The sequence below is a fragment of the Phaseolus vulgaris genome, chromosome 4 (genome assembly GCF_051622355.1).
Source record: "Phaseolus vulgaris cultivar YP4 chromosome 4, ASM5162235v1, whole genome shotgun sequence".
NCBI classification, from domain to species: Eukaryota; Viridiplantae; Streptophyta; class Magnoliopsida; order Fabales; family Fabaceae; genus Phaseolus; species Phaseolus vulgaris.
Genome location: NC_143501.1, coordinates 28,444,846 through 28,460,200, shown reverse-complemented (window position 1 = coordinate 28,460,200; position 15,355 = coordinate 28,444,846).

Below are 15,355 nucleotides of genomic sequence, written 5' to 3'. Positions count from 1 at the left end.
TGTTTTGTTAGACAAATGACAAAACTCTAGGAGGTTGCATTTTATTTTAAAAACATATCAATAAAAATGATTTTATTAAAGATGTTTACAGCATGAATTTAGTTCTTTTAAGTTGTAAAAATTGTATTATTGACGTTTCTCATAATAAAAGAATCTTACTTTCTTGACATAAAAAATATAGTTTAATTATACATGTAATAAATAATAAATAAGTAAAATAATTTTTTGGTGTAAAAACTTTGCTTGGATATGTTAATTTTACTCCATTTCCATTATATTCCAGCCATCATTTGATATTTTTATCAAATTTCGTATATTTCACGAATATTTATAAATACAGTTGAAGTATAAAAATATAAATTCGAAACATGATTTAAATATATTTTTACTGCTTGTATCCATTTAATACTTATTATTTTGTTTTACAATTTTAGTCCTTAATGGTTATTTTAGTCCTTTTAAAATCATAAAATTTTGAGATCAATCCCTTTTATATTAGAACATATTAGACTATACTCGATTAAGTTCTTATTATTTAAGAAACAATAGTTTTTTTTTCTCTCTCTCTCTCTCAAATAGAGAGAGACGTTTCATTCATGATTAGTGATAAAGACTAAATTCTTAAAAACCAAAATCAAGTAATAAAATCTTATAAATATATTTTATTCCAAAAGTATTTGAGATAAAATTAGTTTAATTTTAAAAGAATATGTTTAATGTCAATTGAAAGCCGAATCTAAAATAAAGAAATTAAAATTTTCATTAACTAAGTAACTAACGATGAAGGAGAATATTGATTTGATTTAATATAAAAATTCATAAATAGGTGACAACATCATCCATACAAGTATTTGCATAAGAATGAGAATTTGCATAAGAATGAGATTATAGGCAAATGATCGCTGGGTTCAACAGTGATCGAATTGTCTTAAGCAGGTCAGTTCGGTGCTTTTGGTCGAGTTGATGGATCACGTAAGTGGGTTCTAGGTATGTGTGCGTTGAGGTTTATTTATGCACTTAACGTGTATAAGGCTTGGTTAGGTCAGCAAAAGAGTGTGAATGGGCCTAATGGTGTATTTAGTACATTCGGGTCTAGCACAAGTAAAATATTCTCTAAGACGCTTAAGCCCAATAGCGTTAGGGTTTTGGGGAATAAACTGCATGCATGATACGTAAATGCTTGTACGCCTACAGTGGACAAATTGGACCCTTAATGCTGGTACATGAGTTAGTACCCTAGCGGCCATGGTGTTAAGATTATGCATGTAACACCCCGAAAATACATCTAACTATTTCAATACATGTTCTACATATTTCTACACAAACTTAGAGTTTTTCAAAATATTTCTATTACAAGATTATGACTTATAGAAATACAAATATTTACATATCCATAGCTCAAAATAAAATTCCGAAACCTTTAAGGCTCTCCTGCACCTGTATGGTCATCTGCTCATGTACATAGTACAATCATCGTAGTTCAAACACAACACGAAAAAGCAAGGGTAAGCTAATGAAAAGAAATTTCATATCTTATCTAATTTTTGCTAAAAGAACCAATCAAACAAATCATTTATAAACATTTCTTTAAATGTTGTCATATAAAATTTCAATATCAATTTCATCATTCATATAGATCACACATGGATCTATTTTCAATCACAATCATTGGATTTCATTTCAATCTCACTTCATCTTCTAGAAGACTCATTAAGTATGCCCCTACCAGAGATTAACACCTGATCCAAAGATTACTAGCAAATCCAATAGAAAGGATCAGGATAAGTTCAAACATCCAATACCGAGTGTCTACAGTGGGACACGATGTGTATGAACTCCCTCTCAACTTCTCACCACCTGATATCTTAGTCTACATGACTTAGATCATCAGTGAAGCCAGAGGATCTCCGTTAAACATAGGCTTTTCATACTTAATGTACCATCAAATGACAACTCATACATTATCCCAAATGTATGACATCAATTTCATACAATTTTCATCATACAATATCATTCAAAATGCAATCCACAATATTCAAAATCCTATTTAACAGAAAAAAAAACAACACTTAAATACTAAACCATCAAAATCTAATATTTTTACTAGTTTAAATAATATATAAACAAACAACACAATATATAAACACACAACATCCCTGCAAGAGAAATTGAATATTGGGACCACGTCCCTTCAACATTCAGATCTTCTATCCTAGGGTGCTATTAAAAAATTAAATTTAGCTTCCCTTACCTCAATTGCTTGCTTTCTAAGCAACTTCTAGAATTTTATTCCTCACAGTCTGGATAAGCTTCAAGATTTACGGGCCTAATGCAAGTTATGCAAACAGAACAAAAATTCAGCATATAGTAGAATAAGTTGAGAGGATTAAATTTCTCAACTGACCCCACCAAGATTGATGACTAAATCCTAAGGAAAAATAGAGAACAAAGGATATTTAGAGTAAAAATGAACTTACTCTGTTTAAAAACCGGATCGGCTATAAATGTTCCTTAACTCGCAAGCTACAACGTGGTCCGATCAGATTCTAAAATAGATGAGGTATGAAGTGAGAAATTAAGAGAGAAGGGAGAGAAGAGAATATGGAGAGAGAGAGAAATGGAGATATGGAAGAAAAAATGATTGTAGGGGGTTCTGTTTTTGTTTTTAAAAAAAGTGATGTTACACTATCTCAAACTACAAAAATTTTCGTCCTTGAAAATGACCTTACCAAGAAAGAGATTGGGGTATGATGATCGTATCTCCTCTTCAATTTCCCAAGTGGAATCTCCAGAGATGAGATCCCACAATACTTTCACCATGGGAATACTTCTTCCACGAAGTTGTTTCACTTGTGAATCTAAAATTCTGATTGGCTTCACTTCAAACGACATATTTTCTTTCACCTGGATGGAATCAGACTCTATGATATGATTCCAATAGCAAGGTATAGATGATTCTTTGACATTTTATGGAATCAACTTGAGTTGGAGATTGAAAAGGCACTTTTATAGAAATGGATCAATGTTCTATGTTTCAAGAACTCACCAAAACTTGCGCCAAACACCAAAGCTCACATGGAAGACCCATTTCTTGCCAATTAAACCGATTAAAAGAGGTAAGAAAGAAAATGAACCGTTTAAATTGCTTAGAAACTGAAATGCACCGAACAAATCAAGGAATAAAGAAGATGAACCGATTGAAACATGAAACTAAGCAAGAACACCGAATAAAAAGCAAGAAAGGAACCTAAGACATGTTTAGGAATGCAAATAGGCACGAAAATGGAAAGAGAAGATGGAGAAGAAAGAAGACTTATGTGGTTGTAGTTCTTGGTTGATGAACATGCCACTTGAAGTGTGAAAGCTCCAAGATAAGTGTGAAATGCCGCCACTTGAGGGAACCAAGGCTCTCAAGATGAGACTAAGAAAAGGAGAAGACAAGTTCTCACTACACTCAATCACCAATTTGGGAGAGTTTTGATACTACAAATTCCAATTCTGAATTATGAAGGACCTAAGCCCTCCTTTTATAGGAGCAAGGGCCGGTCATGGCTTACAAAGCTTGTACCACAAGCTAACCAAAAGACTCCTAAGCTAACGCCAATAGTGACTCATGAAGAGTCACCTTCTAGAAAATTCTAAACTAAAGCCTACAGATGCTTTACAAAAGAGGTTTCTTTAGGTTTCCCTCTTAGCACCTATCTAAACACTATTCTATATTATTTACAAATTTATACAAAAGAAACTATAAAGAGAGATATTTAATTGAAGCCCATTCTTGAAAGCTTGTAGACTTCTTTGGCTTTAGGCTTGATCCTCTCTTTATTTTATGTCTTCTTTTAATTTTGAGAAGACTAGAAGGAGGAACTTTAAATGTGTGGGTGAATGACCTCTTCCTCCATTGGTAAAAGCCTCTCTTATCTGTTCTTCATCATACTCCTCGAGTTGGAGAGAATTCGACCGCGAATTCTGAATCCCTGCATATAACAAAGTCAGTTTATTTTTACAATTAAAAATTGAAGAAAAAGGCAAACATGACTTAGAAGTCGGAAGCAGTGGGAGTTCAGAAAAGGAAGTTCTATAAACAGACCAAGTTGGAAAAATTTGTTTGGGAATGATGATATCTTTTGGAAAAAGTCCTCTTAAATGGTGAAAACCATTAGGAGGTATGAAAAAATCATCCCTAACATTCTTTAACCAAGTTGGTGTTGAAATAGGAACTTGGGTAATGAAAAAGATAAAGAAGAAGAAGACCTTGGAGGTTCCATTTGAGGCATAGCACGAGTCAACATGATGGATTTAGTGGATAAAGTGGTGTGACTCGGTTTAGTACTTACTTCTTTTTCTTTCTCATTTTCTCTTTTAGTTTTTATTTTAATTTGGTCCTCATGAACCTCTTTGGGAGAGAGAGGTTTTAAGATAACCTTGCGCCCTTGGAAGGAAAAAGACATTGTATTGGATAGGCCATCATGTAAAATATGTCTATCAAATTGCCAAGGCCTTCCTAAAAGAAGATGAGTTGCTTCCATGGGTACAACATCACATAAAACCTCATCTTTATACTTTCCTATTGCAAAGTTAAAGAGGACTTGTTTGTTCACCATTATTTCACCTTCGTTACTTAACCATTGCAACTTATAAGGCTTGGTATGAGAGATAGCGGGTAAGGATAACTTCTCCACAACTCTTGTACTAGCCACATTAGTGCAACTACCCCATCAATAATCAAGGAACATAACTTGTTGTTGATAAGACAGCGGGTGTGAAAAATATTTTCTCTTTGAGTATCATCCAAAGATTTTGGAATTGTTCCCAACATACGCCTTATCATCAATAAGTCACCTTCACAAGGACTTTCACTCTCAATCTCACTTGATGGCTTAGAAGGTGAAGAATGCCTAGATGAATTGGAATCATGATCACTCATCACAATGCCATTATTCACAAACAAATTTCTTTTAAAAGGACAATTAGCCGCAATGTGACCATAACCCATACACTTAAAGCATTTCTTACTAGACGATTTAATGGGTGATATATGAGTAGAAGTAGAAGGCTTAGACTCTTTAGGTGTGAAAGAAGAATCTTTAGAAGGAAATTTTGAAAAAGACTTTTTATTTTTCCAAGATTTGTTGTAGTAAGCATCATTGGGAGAGTTTTTAAAAGCATTTTTCTTAGCAAGTTGGGCTTCCACCTTCATTGCAAGATGAACCAAAGAACCCAATGATGAATACTCTTGAAGTTCAACAATATCTTGAATATCCTTCCTTAGACCACTCACAAACCTAGCTATCATAGCTTCCTCACTTTCTTTCAAATTAATTTTAAGTAAAAGCGTTTCTAACTCCTTAAAATAAGCATCCTCACTTAGCGTGCCTTGTTGAAACCTTTGGAGCTTCAACATGAGGTCTTTCCTAAAGTGTGGTGGCACAAATCTAAGGCGCATGCGTTCCTTTAAAGTGTCCCAAGAGTCCACGTGAGGACCCTTGTTATAGATAATGTCCTTTACAACACTATGCCACCAATTCATGGCATAATCAATGAATTCTAAGGAGGCCATCTTAACCTTTTGGTCTTCTTTGACCTCATAGACATCAAAAATTTGTTCACATTTAGCCTCCCAATCTAGATAAACATTAGGATCACTATCCCCATTAAAGGTAGGAATTTTCATAAAAGGAATGTGAAACTTGGAGTCTTGGTGATGTCTTTGGTCACAGTGATGGTTTCTTTCATTGGAATGATGACGATGCCTCCTTCTTCTTGTATCCTCTTCACGACCATGATCATTGGAAGAACCTTTAGATGAAGGTCTATGAGAATGATGCTCTTCATTGATAGAATGAGAGAACCTAGGTTGCTTCATTTCAAGTCTTTGTAATCTTTCCTCCAACTTTCTTATAGCTTCATCTTTGAGATTAATGGTTCGGTTTGCCTTTTTTAATTCAACAAGAACAGAAGCTTTGCTAGGAGAATGTTGTTTGGAAGAATCACTGCTGGAATATGAAGCCATTTATAAAAGAAAAACAGCAAACAAAATAGCACACAAATGTTAAGAAACAATGTTAGCAAACACAAAATTTAGAACAAATGCCGAAGTGAAGTGTCACTTAAAACACTCCAAAGAAAGAATACTTCCCTTTACCAATCTGAACTTGAGGCCTTGAGTAACCTCAAATGAAAGATGTCAAAGCAAAAGCACACAATCTCAAAGCTAATAACCACAAAACCAAAGAAACAATAAAAGACAAACAAGAAAAGGTATAAACAAGAAAAGGTTATAACAAAAGGAATACAAGATGTATGACAAACTCAAAGAGTAATGAAGAAAATACAAGCAAGAAAATAAGGTACTCAATGAAAAAAGAAGGCACACAAAAGAGACCTAAAGAAAAGCACTAGAGTAGATGAAGAAAACAAAAACAGAACTACTGGAAAATATTTTTGTGCAAACTGTGCTTGATGTTCACCGATTTATCTGGAATGATATAAAGCGAACTGGATAATGAAATTGTAACCACAGAAAATTCAAGATCTTAGCTCAACAATGGCACTGGAATTACTCAAAAACAGTAAGCCAATTAATTGAGATAAATTTTCTAAAATTACTGCCAGATTACCGTATTTTTTTCGGCAGAATTACACACTTTTTGTTTTTGTTTATCATTTTTTTTGTACTTTGAATTTTGAAGTACTTCTTTTTTCTACTCTTTTATAACACTTTGACGAACACAAATCCAGAATTTCAGAACATTCTAGTAAGTAAATCAATTGCAATAAGGCAAAACAGTTAGCACATTTTCTGGAAAACAGAGGAATCCTAATAGGAATGAAAAACAGAATTAAGAACTAGCAAAAACATAATAGAAATGTTGTATAAGAACTTGTATAGATCTAAAATACAAGTATGAACTCAAAACTAAAAGGAAAATGCATCAAAGGAACAAGAAACAAACTCAGAAAATTGCATTACACAAAAGCAAGAAACAAAAATGACAATAAAAGGAACACAAGGAATTGATAACATTCTTGGAAAAACATGACTATGACAAAACTTGTATGGATTCAAAAATTAAAATGACACAAACACAATGTAATAGCAAAAGGAAAACAACAAGAAAACTCAAAAATATCCTAAAAACAGAAATGAAACAACAAGAATTGAAAGTTCTTGAATTAAAAGTGCAACACAACTCAAAACACAAACAAGAAGAAACCTAAACTTATGATACCACATGATATGATTCCAATAACAAGGTATAGATGATTCTTTGACATTTAATGGAATCAACTTGATTTGGAGATTGAAAAGGCACTTTTATAAAAAATGGATCAATGTTCTATGTTTCAAGAACTCAACAAAACTTGCGCCAAACAGCAAAGCTCACATGGAAGACCCATTTCTTGCCAATTGAACCGATTAAAAGAGGTAAGAAAGAAAATGAACCGTTTAAATTGCTTAGAAACTGAAATGCACCGAACAAATCAAGGAATAAAGAAGATGAACCGATTGAAACATGAAACTAAGCAAGAACACCAAATAAAAAGCAAGAAAGGAACCTAAGACATGTTTAGGAATGGAAATAGGCACGAAAATGGAATGAGAAGATGGAGAAGAAAGAAGACTTATGTGGTTGTAGTTCTTGGTTGATGAACACGCCACTTGAAGTGTGAAAGCTCCAAGATAAGTGTGAATTGCCGCCACTTGAGGGAACCAAGGCTCTCAAGATGAGACTAGAAAGAGGAGAAGACAAGTTCTCACTACACTCAATCACCAATTTGGGAGAGTTTTGATACTACAAATTCAAATTCTGAATTATGAAGGACCTAAGCCCTCCTTTTATAGGAGCAAGGGCCGGTCATGGCTTACAAAGCATGTACCACAAGCTAACCAAAAGACTCCAAAGCTAACGCCTATAGTGACTCATGAAGAGTCACCTTCTAGATAATTCTAAACTAAAGCCTAAAGATGCTTTACAAAAGAGGTTTCTTTAGGTTTCCCTCTTAGCACCTATCTAAACACTATTCTATATTATTTACAAATTTATACAAAAGAAACTATAAAGAGAGATATTTAATTGAAGCCCATTCTTGAAAGCTTGTAGAGTTTTTTGGCTTTAGGCTTGATCTCTCTTTATTTTATGTCTTCTTTTAATTTTGAGAAGACTAAAAGGAAGAACTTTAAATGTGTGGGTGAATGACCTCTTCCTCCATTGGTAAAAGCCTCTATTATCTGTTCTTCATCACTCTAGATTGGTTGGAATCAGGTACATACTTTCTTAGCTGAGATACATGGAAAATATTGTGAATGTTAGCTAAAGGAGGAGGCAAAGCAATTTCATAAGCCACAGGGCTTATTCTTCGGAGAATTTGGTAAGGTCCTATGAACTTAGGAGTCAATTTCTTTGATTTGAGTGTTCTTCCTACACCAGTGAACGGTGTAACTCTCAAAAAGACATGCTCACCCGCAGAGAATTATAAAAGTCTTCTTCTTTGATCTGCATACGACTTTTACTTGCTGAGAGATGTTTTCAATCTTTCTTGAATCATTTTGACTTTCTCATTGGTTTGTTGTATTAATTCTGGTCCAATTAACACGCTCTCACCATCCTGAAACCAACACAGGGGTGCCCTACACTTTCTTCCATATAATGCCTCGAAAGGAGCCATTCCTATGCTAGCTTGGTAACTGTTATTGTAAGTGAACTCTACCAAAGGTAGAATTTCATCCCAACTGCCCAAATGATCTAACACACAAGTCCTAAGCAAATCCTCTAAGGACTGGATAGTTCTCTCTAATTGTCCATCAGTCTGAGGATGGTATGCTGAACTAAGTCTGAGTTTAGTCCCCAAGCTTCTTGAAGTGTTTGCCAGAATCTGGAGGTGAATCTAGGATCTCTATCTGAAACTATGCTGGAGGGTACACCATGCAATATGACTATTTCATCTATGTAAATCTGGGCCAACTTCCGCATAGAGATTCTCAAATCTATAGGTAGGAAGTGTGCTGTCTTTGTCAACCTGTCCATTATGACCCAAACAAAGTCATGCTTCCTCAAAGTACGTGGTAAGTGGGTAACAAAATCCATTGAGATACTGTCCCACTTTCACACTAGAATGTCTAATTGAGTTAACATGCCTCCAGGTCGTTGATGTTCAATCTTTGATTTCTGACAAGTCAAGCAAGCAGCTATAAACTTAGCTACATCATTCTTCATGCCATGCCACCAATAAGACTTCTTGAGATCTTGATACATCTTGGTCATTCCTGGATGTAAGCTGAGTTTACTTTTATGACCTTCAAATAACACTGTTTTCTTTAGTTCATTATCTTCTAGTATGCATATTCTATTTTTGAATCTCAAAATACCATCCACTCCTAAAGATAAGTCTTTAGCTTTGTCAGTATTTAATAAGCTCATGAAGTTCTTGAATTTTGAATCTTCCAACTGCTTCTCCTTCACCTTCTCTAGAAATTCATTAGTTATAACAATTGTATTACAACTAATGCAATTTGAAGACATGGAAACCTCCAAACTCATACTCCTGAAATCTTCAATCAATGCTAGCTCTCTAATCATAAGCAACGACAATTGTATTTTTTTACGACTCAACACATTTGCAACAACATTTGCCTTCCCAGGATGGTATATTAGCTGGAAATCATAGTCCTTTAAAAATTCGATCCACCTCCTATGCCTCATATTAAGCTCCTTTTGATCAAACAAATACCTCAAGCTTTTATGATCACTAAACACATCAAAACTAACTCCATAAAGAAAATGTCTCCATGTTTTTAAAGCAAAGACAACTGCTGCCAATTCTAGATCATGAGTTGGATAATTTCTTTCATGCACCTTTAACTGACGAGAAGCGTAGACAACAACTTTCTTATTCTGCATCAGAACACAACCCAATCCCTGATAGGAAGCATCATAGAAAACTTCAAAAGACTGATTGGTATCATGGATTGTCAATACATGAGCATTAGTCAACCTTCTTTTCAACTCTTCAAAGCTTCTCTCACATTGTTCAGTCCATGCAAAAGGATGATCCTTTCTAGTCAATTGGGTCAACAGAGCCACTATTTTAGAAAAGCCTTCTATAAATCTCCTGTAATATCCTGCTAACCTGACAAAGCTTCTAATTTCTATAACTGTTTTAGGACGTTCCCACTAAAGTACAACTTCCACTTTAGAAGGATCTACTGATATTCCCTGTGCAAAGATGACATGTCCTAAAAATTGTATTTCTGACATCTAGAAGTCACATTTTGAAAGTTTAGCATATAACTGTTTTTCTCTCAAAATGTTCAGGACGGTTCTAAGATGTTCTGCATGTTCTTCCCTTGTACGAGAATATATCAAGATGTCATCTATGAACACTTCCACAAACTTATCAAGAAAAGGTTTGAATATCCGATTCATATAATCCATGAAAATAGCTGGAGCATTAGTCACACCAAATGACATAACCAGAAATTCATAGTGACCATACCTTGATCTAAAAGCAGTCTTCTGAACATCTCCCGCTTTCACTAAAATTTAGTGATAACCTGAGCGCAAATCTATCTTAGAAAAGACAATTGCCCCATGCAACTGATCCATCAGGTCATCAATTCTAGGAAGAGAATATTATTCTTTATTGTTAACTTGTTTAATTATCTATAATCTATGCATAGACGTGACAAACCATCTTTCTTCTTCACTAATAGCACTGGAGCTCCCCATGGAGAAACACTAGGTCGAATGAATTGCTTTTCCAATAAGTCTTCTAGTTGTTCCTTCAATTCAGCTAACTCTGTTGGTGCCATTCGGTATGGAGAAATTGACACAGGGCCTGCTCCAGGAATCAAGTCTATTGCAAACTCTATCTCTCTTTTAGGTGGAAGTCCAGGAATCTCATCAGGAAATACATCCATAAACTCCTGAACTACAAACATATATTTTTGTACTTTATCTGTAACTATAGAACAAGCCAAAAGCATAAAACATTTTTCACCTTCTTGTATCTCTCTTTCAAGTTGTTGAGCTGAGATAACCTGCATTCCTTCTAACAGGGAAAATTAACTTCTTCCGATCACAATTTATAGGATATGATTAGCAGACAACCAATCCATTCCCAATATAACCTCCAAATATTTTAGAGGTATACAAATCATGTTGATCTTGTATCTCTGCCCACCTATACTTACTGGACACACAACACACATGGAAGAAGTTACTATAATACCTTTTGTTGGTGTAGATACCACCAACTCAAATCCTAATTCTCGGACTGACAACTTAAGTTTCTTAGCACAATCAAAAGATATAAAAGAATGGGTTGCCCCAGAATCAAACAATACAGATAACTGTGTTCCAAGGATAGAACAAATACCTCTAACAAGGCTATCAGACTGTGAAGCTTTAGCTCCACTAATGGCAAAAACTCTACTAGTAGCTCTGGGTTTGTGATTATTATTCTGCTGAACTCCAGTAATATTTGGGACTGGAAGTCTGGCACGACAGTTTTTTGTAGCATGACCATATCTATGGCATCTATCACATGTAACGTTTGGCACTGGATGAGGAAAAAATTTAACTATGTGTTCCCCACCACATCTAAAACATTTGACCTTTGGTAGTAACTGAGAAGTAGGCCCTCCACTCTCCTGTAGGATTGAGGTCTGGAATAAGGCTTCTTTTTATCTTCATATTTGGGTGTGCTTCTAGAAGGTCCTCCCACTTGAGGTTTAGCAAGTCTGCTATTACTTTTCAAACTCTCCACTACTTTTGCTTTCTCCACTAGAGCAGGGAAATCTCTAATAGACATAGGAATCACCACTTCTTTAAGCTCTTGCTTCAACCCAAACTCAAATTTTCTACATCTCCAAGCCTCAGTCGTGGTCTGGGTGTAGAATCTAGCTAAGTGTTTGAACCTAGTAGCATATTCAGTGACTGAAAGATTTCCTTATTCCAGCTGCATGAATTCAATTTCTTTTGCATATCTAACACTATCAAGAAAATATTCCTCCAGGAATCTTACTTTGAAGTTCTCCCAAGTGGCATCTTCTCCTCTGTCTTCCATCATTTGCTTCATGCCTATCTACCAGAATTCAACTTCTTCAGTTAGTACATAAATGGCATAGGATAACTTTCTCTCTTCAGGGCATTGAGTAGCTTCAAAGATTCTTTCTATGTCTCTCACCCACTGGTCTGCTTCATCTGGATTTACCTTCCCATTAAACTTAGGTGGATTGTGTCTCAGAAAATCGTCGAAACTAAAGGTATGGGGTTGTTGATGAAGCTGAGACGCTTCAACTGCTAATCTAGTTGTTTCTAATTGATGAAGGGCGGCCTGATGCTGTTGTGGCATAGTAGCACTTTGTTGTTGCAAGGTTGTTGCCATCATCTCTATTACCCAAGCTAAGTTGGGCATATCTACTGGTGGAGGAGGAGTAAGTGGTCTACGTGCCATCTTCTAAGCACATAGAGAATTCGATTAGAAATTACTAAAAATTTCCAACTACAACTTTAAGACAAATTAACTTCAAAGAAATAATCATACGAAACAGGTAAAAAACCAATCAAAACTTATCTTTCAAATGTACTTTAGCTATTTAGAATTAAGATAGAAAATAATCTCGATCCAGTCATGAGTGTGCACCCTCACCACTCTATCAAGATTCTTTTCATTCTTAATACTTTTATCTTTATTCATAACAATTAATTTGACTCGAACACAGACAAGATTTCAAGAAAAACAACTTTGTCAAACATCTTATTAGAAACTTTTAACTAAGTCTTGAGGCTAGACTTAACCAAAAATCTACACGCAGAAGAAATAGAATAAACCCACTACCCTCAGGTTATCCTAAGGATGAACTGCTCTGATACCATTAAATGTAACACCCCGAAAATACATCTAACTATTTCAATACATGTTCTACATATTTCTACACAAACTTAGAGTTTTTCAAAATATTTCTATTACAAGATTATGACTTATAGAAATACAAATATTTACATATCCATAGCTCAAAATAAAATTCCGAAACCTTTAAGGCTCTCCTGCACCTGTATGGTCATCTGCTCGTGTACATAGTACAATCATCGTAGTTCAAACACAACACGAAAAAGCAAGGGTAAGCTAATGAAAAGAAATTTCATATCTTATCTAATTTTTGCAAAAAGAACCAATCAAACAAATCATTTATAAACATTTCTTTAAATGTTGTCATATAAAATTTCAATATCAATTTCATCATTCATATAGATCACACATGGATCTATTTTCAATCACAATCATTGGATTTCATTTCAATCTCACTTCATCTTCTAGAAGACTCATTAAGTATGCCCCTACCAGAGACTAACACCTGATCCAAAGATTACTAGCAAATCCAATAGAAAGGATCAGAATAAGTTCAAACATCCAATACCGAGTGTCTACAGTGGGACACGATGTGTATGAACTCCCTCTCAGCTTCTCACCACCTGATATCTTAGTCTACATGACTTAGATCATCAGTGAAGCCAGAGGATCTCCGTTAAACATAGGCTTTTCATACTTAATGTACCATCAAATGACAACTCATACATTATCCCAAATGTATGACATCAATTTCATACAATTTTCATCATACAATATCATTCAAAATGCAATCCACAATATTCAAAATCCTATTTAACAGAAAAAAAACAACACTTAAATACTAAACCATCAAAATCTAATATTTTTACTAGTTTAAATAATATATAAACAAACAACACAATATATAAACACACAACATCCCTGCAAGAGAAATTGAATATTGGGACCACGTCCCTTCCACATTCAGATCTTCTATCCTAGGGTGCTATTAAAAAATTAAATTTAGCTTCCCTTACCTCAATTGCTTGCTTTCTAAGCAACTTCTAGAATTTTATTCCTCACAGTCTGGATAAGCTTCAAGATTTACGGGCCTAATGCAAGTTTTCCAAACAGAACAAAAATTCAGCATATAGTAGAATAAGTTGAGAGGATTAAATTTCTTAACTGACCCCACCAAGATTGATGACTAAATCCTAAGGAAAAATAGAGAACAAAGGATATTTAGAGTAAAAATGAACTTACTCTGTTTAAAAACTTGATCGGGTAGAAATGTTCCTTAACTCGTCAGCTACAACGTGGTCCGATCGGATTCTAAAATAAATTAGGTATGAAGTGAGAAATTAAGAGAGAAGGGAGAGAAGAGAGAGAGAGAGAGAGAGAGAGAGAGAGAGAGAGAGAGAGAGAGAGAGAGAGAGAGAGAGAGAGAGAGAGAGAGAGAGAGAGAGAGAGAGAGAGAGAGAGAGAGAGAGAGAGAGAGAGAGAGAGAGAGAGAAAATGGAGATAAGGAAGAAAAAATGCGTGGAGGGGGTTCTGTTTTTGTTTTTAAAAAAAGTGATGTTACAATGCACTCCGAGCAGGTAAGATTCTGTGCGGTTGTCGTACTAAGATTGTGCGTGTTGTAACAGACTCTCCACCCATCAAACCTGCTTTCACTCGTGATAAGGTTCTCGTGAGAGAAGGGTTGTTACAAGAAGTAACCTAAAAGTAGTCTAGAAAAGGGACTCGAGATCCCAGGTAAAGGTACACTATTTCTAAGACTGAAACTACTTACTTACTTATTGTTTCTATAAGCCCTGTATTGACTTGATCGTCAGAGTGCAATCAACAGGTAAGACCCCTTCTGTTTCAAATGGAGCCGCATTCCAACATCCAAGGGAAGCACAGAGTCCACCAGAAATAGGCGGAGCCACCGCTTGTCTTTGAAGTCAATCAGCGACCAAATCAACTGGCAAGAACATTTGGCGCTCACCGTGGGGCTCGATAAATCTAGGTCCCATCTACAGTTGTGACCAAGCTACCAGGCGATATGAGAAATACTCAACAGGGTCCATCTGGACAGGAAGGAGGTGACAACTTCACCCTGCAACAACTCATGGAGACTATCCATGATGGCATTCCTATGAGCTCTTCTTTGATTTTGATGGTGATGGTTGCGGAAGCTTAGTGGAGGAGAGTGGAACAAGGCCTTCCTAGGAAGTTTGGGTGCCTTGAAGGTACATGAGAAGTAGTGAAGGTTGGAGTGGTTCGGCCATTTCCATTTGGGGGTGAAGGTTGAAGACTAAAAACCTAATTCTAGAGAGAATTTGGCAAGGGAGTAAATTGAATGGCACTTGGGCAACATTACTTTACTCAAAATAGTCTTTCCAATACATGAGCCAAGCCCTCTTATTTATAGTGTTTAGAGGGCTGGAAATTCAAAAGAAAGTGGAGGCAAATTCAAATGAGAAGCATTTGAATTTGGAGCCAATTCCTAGTCACAAGGAAAGTGTGACTTGGTTTC